This window comes from Phoca vitulina, unplaced genomic scaffold (assembly GCF_004348235.1).
Source record: "Phoca vitulina isolate PV1807 unplaced genomic scaffold, GSC_HSeal_1.0 scaffold2, whole genome shotgun sequence".
Taxonomy (NCBI): domain Eukaryota; kingdom Metazoa; phylum Chordata; class Mammalia; order Carnivora; family Phocidae; genus Phoca; species Phoca vitulina.
The window spans coordinates 73,329,442-73,338,088 of NW_022589705.1; the positions used below are offsets into that span (position 1 = coordinate 73,329,442).

An 8,647-nucleotide genomic window follows, 5' to 3' on the forward strand; every position below is an offset into this window, starting at 1 on the left:
CAGGCTTAAAATGGCTTCGCTGAGGCCAAGTCAACCTGGGGCTTAATACCTAACCCAATCGCAGTTTCAACCTCCCCAAGAAAGTTAAGTCTCAACCAGTCAGTCGGGAATTTTGTGATCAGCACCAAGGAGGTAACCTGTCACCTGGGCCCTCTCCATCCCCCAAAGATGAAGTAATCCACCTAATGAGACCCCCTGCCCTGTTTCCACCTGAGGGCCGGTGGCCTTGCCTGAAAGAACCCTTTCTTTCCTTTTGCTAATAGTTTTCTTGCCCCACTGTCCTTCCTATAAAAACTTTCCATTTTGTACAACTCCTGGAAGTTCCCCTCTTCTTGCTAGACGGGATGCTGCCTGATTTGTGAATCGCTTAGCAAAGCCCATGAGATCTTCCTATTTACTCAGTTGAATTTTGTTTGTTAACAACCCCTATGAAATCAGTATTCTTATTATCGTCCTGGTTTACAGAGGAAACTGAGGCCTTGGGAGATGGAATAACTTGATCAGGTCACAAGCTAACCAGAAGAACCAGGATTTGAACCCAGGTCAGTTGGCCTGTGTGCCCACTTAGCCCGAGGGCTCTACCACCTCCCCAGCATTTGCCCAGAAGGTCAATGACCAGGGGTGAGTCTCTGAGGAGGAGCAGGACCCACCTCCAAATACCATCACATGGACAGGTAGGGCTTCAACATGGGAATCTGGGAGGGCAGGGGGACACAAACTTTGAGTCCATAGCACCTGGTATGGGAAGAGGGTGCTTCCCCCAGGAGAGCCATCCCCCCCGCCCCGGGGTCCACTCTCCCACAAAGAACAAAACCACAAAGCTCCAGCCGTCCCCAGTGCTCTCTTTTCCTGCAGCCAGGAAACATAAAGACGCCCTCTCGGGGTCCCCCGGGGCCCCACCTGATCCTGCTCCCAAGCCACTGGGCTGCAAGCACACACTGCCTGCAGCCCCCTGCCCAGGAGCATTAATTGAAAATTAATCCGCTCACTACGTGCCGACGAGCAAATCAAAGCTAAGTGTCTCAATTAGGAAGAGAAATGGAGTCAGGCACTCTTCTCAGGAGCTGGCTTATTTATGGGAATAATATCATTTTTAATGAGGGGAGCTACTAAAAGGCACAACAAATGCAACATTTAATAGAAAAATATTACAGCGTTCCATCAGCGGAATGCTGCTGGGAGGGTGGACCCGGGGCTACACGAATACCCGGCAATCTCTCTCCGGCTGTGTGGGCACCTGCGTACCAGCATCTGCGTGCACGCGTGTCCGTGTGAGCACACACGTCTATGGACGTACGCGTGCACGTCCGCACACAGGTCCATGTCTGGATATGTGAGCAAGTGTACATGTGTGTCTGGGCCTGGGGGGAAGGGTGAAGCATTCCTGAGTTTTTGCCACGGAAGGTGGATCTCCCACCCAGGACCTAAAGTAGCCCCATTCAGGGTGCTGGGCCAGTCAAATAAGGATTCAGAGTATTTCCCAATACTAAAGGGGACCTGGTCCATTTAGTCCCTGGAGAACTGTAGGTCTCTGTCACCCACCTCCCTGGAGGGTCGTAACAAGGGAAATTAGACTCTGGGCGCCAGCCTCCTCTGGGTTCTCCTCGCCACCGGGAGCCATGGACAGTTCTAGCCCCCCCATCACTGACAGCTGCAGGACGAGGCCCTCGGGACACTACTGCACTGCCCCAAGCTGGTACTTGGGCCCAGCCACCCCCTTCAGCCTCGTTCTCGGGCTCAAGAGCCAAGGACTTTGCTGACCAGGCTCAAGTCCAAGTTCCTACCCCCACTGCCCCTCTCCTCCACCCAACTACAGCCCAGATCCAGACCCAGGCTCCATGGCCCCCGCCCAGGATAGCCTCAGCTTTAGCATCTGTGGAATGGGGAAACAATTGAGGCGGGCAGCTCAGAACCCATCCTGCCCTCCCCTTCCCCCAACACGGCATGCACACGTGGACCTGCTCGCCTCTGCTCACGTCAGAGCCCTCCTGGAGCAGGTCCCAAATCCTGCCCTCACTCCCAGGCCCGGAGGAGCACCCCACCACTTCCCCCCACCTCACTCCCCAAAGGCAGCTCCTCTAACCACCTCGCCCTCCTCAGACTCCCCCTGAGATGTCAATGTCCTCAGCGTCCAATGGAAAGAGCAACAAGGCCTGCATCCCAGGGAGGCGGCTTGCGGTCCCCCCATCAGCACATGGGCCGGAGGGGCTGGTAGTTAGCACTAGCCTTATCTCTGTGACCCCAATGACAACATCCACCTCTGCCACCACTCCCCAGTCCCATACAAGCCTGTGGAGGCACACAGCGGGGATTTTTTAATCCTTGTTTCTCAGAAGAGAAACCTGAAGCTCAGAGAGGTTGAGAGACTTGCCTGAGGCCACACAGCAGGTGTGAAATATCGGTGGGTTTGCGGAGGTTCCAGAGGGCACCAGAACCCAGGCACTTGTGGCCAAGACCTGGGCCGTCCCACCTCAGAGAAACTCAGAGAAGCCTCTAAGCCAGGGGACTCAAGTTTCACCCAGCGATGCTTTCCACCGGCTACGTGACTTTGGACTCGTTCGTTAACCTCTCTGCGTTTCTGTTTCTTCACTGTAGGGTTTTGTCAGGGTTAAAGGAGCCAATACCCATCCAGTGCTTAGAATCGGGCCTGGCACATGATAAACCTCCAGTATGTATTGAGATGTTGTTGCTAATATTAGGCCACCCTACCCCCAAATTGCTCTCCCCTTGGTCAGGTAGCAAAAATCATCCATCAAGCAGTCTGCGGAGGCCCTCGAGGCAGGGCCTACCCCTCCCCCAAAGTCTCGCATGGGAGCCAACAGTTAGCTTCCTGACCTGGGCTGGGGGGGGGGGGGGGGGCCCTCCCGTACACTGTCATTCACTGGGCTGCGTGCTTCTGTGTTCGGTATGTGGGTTGAATTTTTCAAAAGTAAAATAATAATAATAAAATAAAACCCAGCAGAGATTTGTGCCCAGCAGAGGGTACTAACCGGGCTGTAGTACTGGTGATTATTCATCTAATGTCTGCCTCCACATGACATGATGCTCCACGCGGTCAAGAACATCGTCCATGTCGGGCGCCTGGGTGGCTCAGTTGGTTAAGCGACTGCCTTCGGCTCAGGTCATGATCCTGGAGTCCTGGGATCGAGTCCCACATGGGGCTCCCTGCTCAGCAGAGAGTCTGCTTCTCCCTCTGACACTCCCCCTTCTCATGCTCACTCTCTCTCATTCTCTCTCTCTCTCAAATAAATAAATAAAATCTTTAGGAAAAAAAAAAAGAACATCGTCCATGTCCTTTCCTGCAGTACCCTCCACATCTAGAAAATTGTCTGGCTGGGGTAGGTAAGCAATTATCATTGAAGAGAGGAAGGGACCTGAGGGTGGGCTCTTCCCAGGCTAGAGATCTGAGTCTTTGAACCCTCAGTCTCAGGAGGGGAGACTCCCACCCCAAACCAGGAGTCAGAACTGGGGGCCTCCCCCTCCCCCCCAGACCCCGGGCACCTCCAGATTGACGACATTTGAAAGTTCACTTCCCACAAAAGTCACTCTCCAGGATTAATATTTATTTCTTATGAAATTTAAATTTTTCAGTGTAATTAAATTTTTATTCGTCGTGAGTTATAGATAAAAATATTTATAACTTCCCCTTTCACGCCACTGAGAATGAGTCTTGGATGGAACCAATTACCCAGGCCTCCTCCTGGTGACTGCTCCAGGGTTGGGGGCAGAAGTGGGTCAGAGGGGCCGGTGGGGGTGAGAGCTAGCCTCCATCTCCCCAGGCAGCGTGTCAGCATCTGAACACCACCGAGCACCCTAGCACCCGAGGTGACTCGTAGAAGGGGAGAGCTCAGACCTACCCCACCCCCAACTTCCTGGCAAATAACTCAGTGGGAGTTGGAATCAGGGCCAGACAGAGGCCAGAGGGAGGCCTAAGAATGAGAGCAAGGGAGGAGGGAAAGATTGCAGAGAGAGAGGACCCTCGTCTTCCCACTAGGGCGCTGAACATGGTAGAACAGCCTATCGAAATCAGCCCATGTTGCCAGGAGACTGTGGCTCTGGGCTCCGGGGCCTTGAATCATTTTGTGCCCAGAATCATTGTGAGCGTCCTCTTAGGGGAGGAGCAGCCTGAAGGGCGCATCTTCAGCAGAGACAGGGAGAGGCATGGAGGGGGAGCCCCGGGTCCTGAAGCCAGACAGGCCAGCATTCCAATCCTGGTTCTGAATGTCCTGGTACATGTTACATAACCTCCCCGAACATCTGTTTCTTCATCTGTAAAATGGGACCTGAAGATCATCTGATGTGTGAAAGGCCTGACACACAGCTGGGGTTCCATTAAGAGTAGAGGATGCTGGCCCTTTCCTCAGCTGCTGCTAAGGTGCTCGGTCCTTCCAAGGACGCTAAGGCTGCACTGGGGTGAGGCCCTCACCTCCTCTGGCGGCGAGCACCACGCCCGGAAACTCTCACTCAGCACTCACCCGCACCATGGCCTCCGTCTCGGAGCTGGGCTGCATCTACATCCCGCACAACGATGAACGGACAGTCACAGAGGATAAGATCAATGCCCTCATTAAAGCAGGGGGTGTAAATGTTGAACCTTTCTGGCCTGGTTTTTGCAAAGACCCTGACCAATGTCAACGTCGGGAGCCTCCTCTGTAGGGGCTGGGGGAGCCGCCCCTAGCAGCTGGTGCTACACCCAAAGAAGGTCCCGCTCCCTCCACCAGGGCTGCCTGGAAGCAAAGAATGAAGAATCAGAGGAGTCTGATGTTGATGTGGGCTTTGGTCTCTTTTGACCACACCTCTTCTGTAACCTGGTCAATAAAAAGCTGAACTCTTAAAAAAAAAAAAAAAATAGTAGTGGATCCTGGGCTGTCTATCCACTGACGGGGATCTCACTACCTCACAAGGATAGCTCGTTTGGAAAATCCATCTTCTCACTAATCCTGAACCCTTCACCCTTAAAAATGGAGCTATCTGGACCTCCTGCGATTTCACATGCGTTGCTCTAGAATACAATTCCCTCGGGCCCTGGAAGATCAGAACCCACCCTCAAAACTCGCCCACGCTGATGCTGACTGGCTGTCAACACAGCCTCAGATCCGCCCACGAACTTGTTGCCTTGCTAGGAGACTACTTGGGTCCCACATGGTCCTCATGCAGTCGCGTTACCGGTGGCATGCCTCCAACAGCCTTCCCAAGGAAGACACACCACCTTCATGGCGACATTAACTAGGGAAGTCCATCAGGCCCTTGTCACCCCTCCCTGCCCCTCTCCTGTGTGCCAGAGCCCCCAGACTGGACAAGGGTCAGGACCCACTTCCCTAACGCCCCTGGGCAGGGACCAGGCTCCCTCTTCCTCCTCCCCTCACCCAACGGCTGCGGCTGCAGTTTGTGCTCACTAATTAGACCCGTCACTGGCCCTGAATCATTGTCAGGCCGGGCTGGGGAGGTCATTAAGCCAGAGATGGATAAGTGCTAAGCTGGCCCTGCTCTGGAGATTTACAAGGCTCAGGCTAGGGAGGATTTATAAGGTTTGTTAAATTTCTAATTGAGTTTAGAGTGCAGTGCCAGAGTCTCAGTGACCAAACCGTGTGGATGAGAATTAAAACAAGTACACCTATTCCTCACTTGTGGGAAGACAGGGGCCTCCCCCTCCATCCCCCTCTGTCCCGGCCAGCCTGGCTGCACGGGCGGGGGGCCGCCAAAACACCAGCCCCAGCCAAGCCACTCAGCACATCCCGCCCAGCCTCAGGCCCAGCTGCAAAGAGGGGCAGGCCCAGCGTTTGTTTGCAGTTGGTTCATTGTCAGGATTTGTTGTTTGTTTTTTCTTTTTTTCAAAAATAGTTAATGGGGGGTGCCTGGGTGGCTCAATCGTTAAGCATCTGCCTTCGGCTCAGGTCATGATCTCAGGGTCCTGGGATCAAGCCCCACATCGGGCTCCCTGCTCAGCGGGAAGCCTGCTTCTCCCTCTCTCACTCCCCCTGCTTGTGTTCCCTCTCTCACTATGTCTCTCTCTGTCAAATAAATAAATAAAATCTTAAAAAAAAAAAATTTAAAAATAGTTAATGGACTCACATGGTTCAAAATTCAAAGAGCAGAAAGGACACCCAGAGTAAACCTCTCTCCTGCCCTGTATCCCAGCCACACAGTTCTCCTCCCTGGGGAAAACAACAACAACAACAACAACAGTGGTGTTATCAGTTTCTAGCAAATCCTTCAAGATACACACACACAAGCAGATACATACTGCACACATACATACACGTGTATCCTTTTATACGTATGTATACTCTCCTTCCCCTTTGATATACACACTTATGTATCTTGCTTCTTTTCACTTAATACCAGATCTTAGGAATCTAGAACGCTGATTGATCAGCACCAAACAGGCCTGGGTTTTAATCTCAGCTTTGCCCCACCATGTGCTGAAGCTGGCTCGTACCCACACCCAAGAGCCAATCATGAGCATCTCTTCCCAACCTCAAGTTCACCGATGCCATGTTGGTAGCTTGAAATTCTGTGGGAGTATGTGCACCACAGAGAGTGACAAACACCTCAAACTCAGGCTTTTTTTGTTTTGTTTTGAGAGCTAGTTGCTAAATTGACCAGCACACCGCTAGTTTTGCCCCTTATGAGTTGTGTGACCTCAGGCAAGTCACTGGACTTCTCTGAGCCTCAGTGTGTTCATGTCTAAAGTGGGCATAAAATAGCGTCACGGTGTGTCGGTGAGGACTCAGTAAGATAACGTGGGTAAGTGTTCAGCACCATGCCTGGCACGTGGTAAGTTAGGGGCTCCCGTGATGTTGTCCCACTCTGGACAGCCCCACTGAGGAGGTAGGGGAAGGGCCGGGAGTGCTGGATGAGTTCAGGGCAGGATGATGTGGATGGCAAGTTTGTCCCAGAGAGACCATTGAGAATAGAAATCAACCCAGTCTCGGCGACCAAACTCACGCGGTATCACCACCATATCTGTGGCGTGTCTGTCCCCATGCTGGGCATGATGGATGCAGAACTGAACAAAATGTCAGGCCTGCCTGCAAGGGGCACCAGTCCAGTGGTGGGACAGACATCTAAACAGACAATGCCATTGTGCTATAGACATCGGCGGAACAGGCTAAGTCCAGGGGAAGAAGAACCTGACTCCCCAGTTGGGGGGAGGGGTGACTTCCCAGAGGAGGTACACTTTAGGCTGGGTATTGAAAGATGGCTAGGAACCCAGGTCAGAAACGGCTGGGCCTGAATGACTGAGTTCCAGAGACAATCCCAAAAAACAGAGCTCATTTCTTCTTAGCTCAAAGAGAGAAAGTCACTTGCTCAAGGTGGCACAGCATGGACGTGCCTGAGCCAGGATTCTAATTCAGGTCTTCTGGGCCCAAAGCTTGACTCACCTCCTGCTGCATTGTCTGCTCTGCACCCGGGCACCAGGCTGTCCTGCAAGCAGGCACTCACGGCTCTGGGAGGGATCTCGGGAACACCTAGCACTCGCACACAGTGAGGGGGTGCCCTCTGCAGCCTCCTGACAAGACTGGTCCTCTAACCGGGAACTCATATTCTCACACAGGGCAGTCATCATGGTCAGAAACCCCATCCACACACTTAGCCTGAGTTTGGAAAAGCAAAGGCATGGAGCACCTATGCAATCCCTGGGCTCCCCTCTCTAGAACACCAGGGACTGAACCCCACCCTCAGGGTCCATTGTTCCCCTCCTACCTCCTCCCATATTTTAGCTTTGGTTCATAAATCAGACACGCCATGGCTTCCTGTCTGAGGAATATGCTGCTTATGGGGGAGAGGATGAAGGAGTAAGTTTTAATTTTTTTAAGATTTATTTATTATCATTTATTTGAGAGAGAGAGCAAGCATGCGTGCACACAAGCTGGGGGAGGGGCAGAGGCAGAGGAAGAGAGAGAATCCTCAAGTAGACTCCTGCTGAGCATGGAGCCTGATGTGGGACTTGATCCCAGGACCCTGAGATCATGACCTGAGCCAAAATCAAGAGTCAGCCACTTAACCAACTGAGCCACCCAGGCACCCTGAGGATGAAGGAGTAAGAAGCCCAGAGAGGAATGGGCACATCAGCCACAGAGCATCCCAGAGCCTGGGGCCTCCAGGGAAGGGTCAGTGTGACTCTGCCCTATTGTCTGGAGACCTGCACGGTGACAGGTGACTCTCCGTCCTCCTCATTCACTCGTTCAATAATACCCATGGGTCCCTCCTACTGTGTGCCATGTGTGAGACACAGCCCATCAGGAAGCAGGCAGGCAAGGTCCCCGCTCTAGTGGCAATTTCATTCTGACAGGGGAGATGCAGCATAAACCATAAACCAGGAAATTGGCTGATTTCAGATGGTGATAAGTGCTCTAGAAGAAATACAACAAGCTGCTGAGATGCGAGGGACCAGGCGTGGTCAGGGAAGTTTTCTCTAAGGAGGTGACATCTGGCCTGTCATCCAAACGACAGGAAGGAAACAGCCACATGAAGATCTGAGGCAAAAGTGTTCCAGGTAGAGGCAATAGCAATGCAAAGGCTCAGAGGCCATGTCGGCTAAAGGAGCTAACGCTCTGGAAAAGGAATGGCCCAAAGGGGCATTGGACACACACCCAAAACAGAAGGTGCCGTAGAACCAAGTACACTGCATGCCGATATGCAA

General features: G+C 52.7%; 1 pseudogene; it reads left to right on the top strand.

The window, feature by feature from the left end:
• The first annotated feature begins 4,259 nt into the window (after nucleotides 1–4,259).
• On the top strand, nucleotides 4,260–4,870 carry LOC116640400 (annotated as a pseudogene).
• Nucleotides 4,871–8,647: the final 3,777 nt, after the last annotated feature.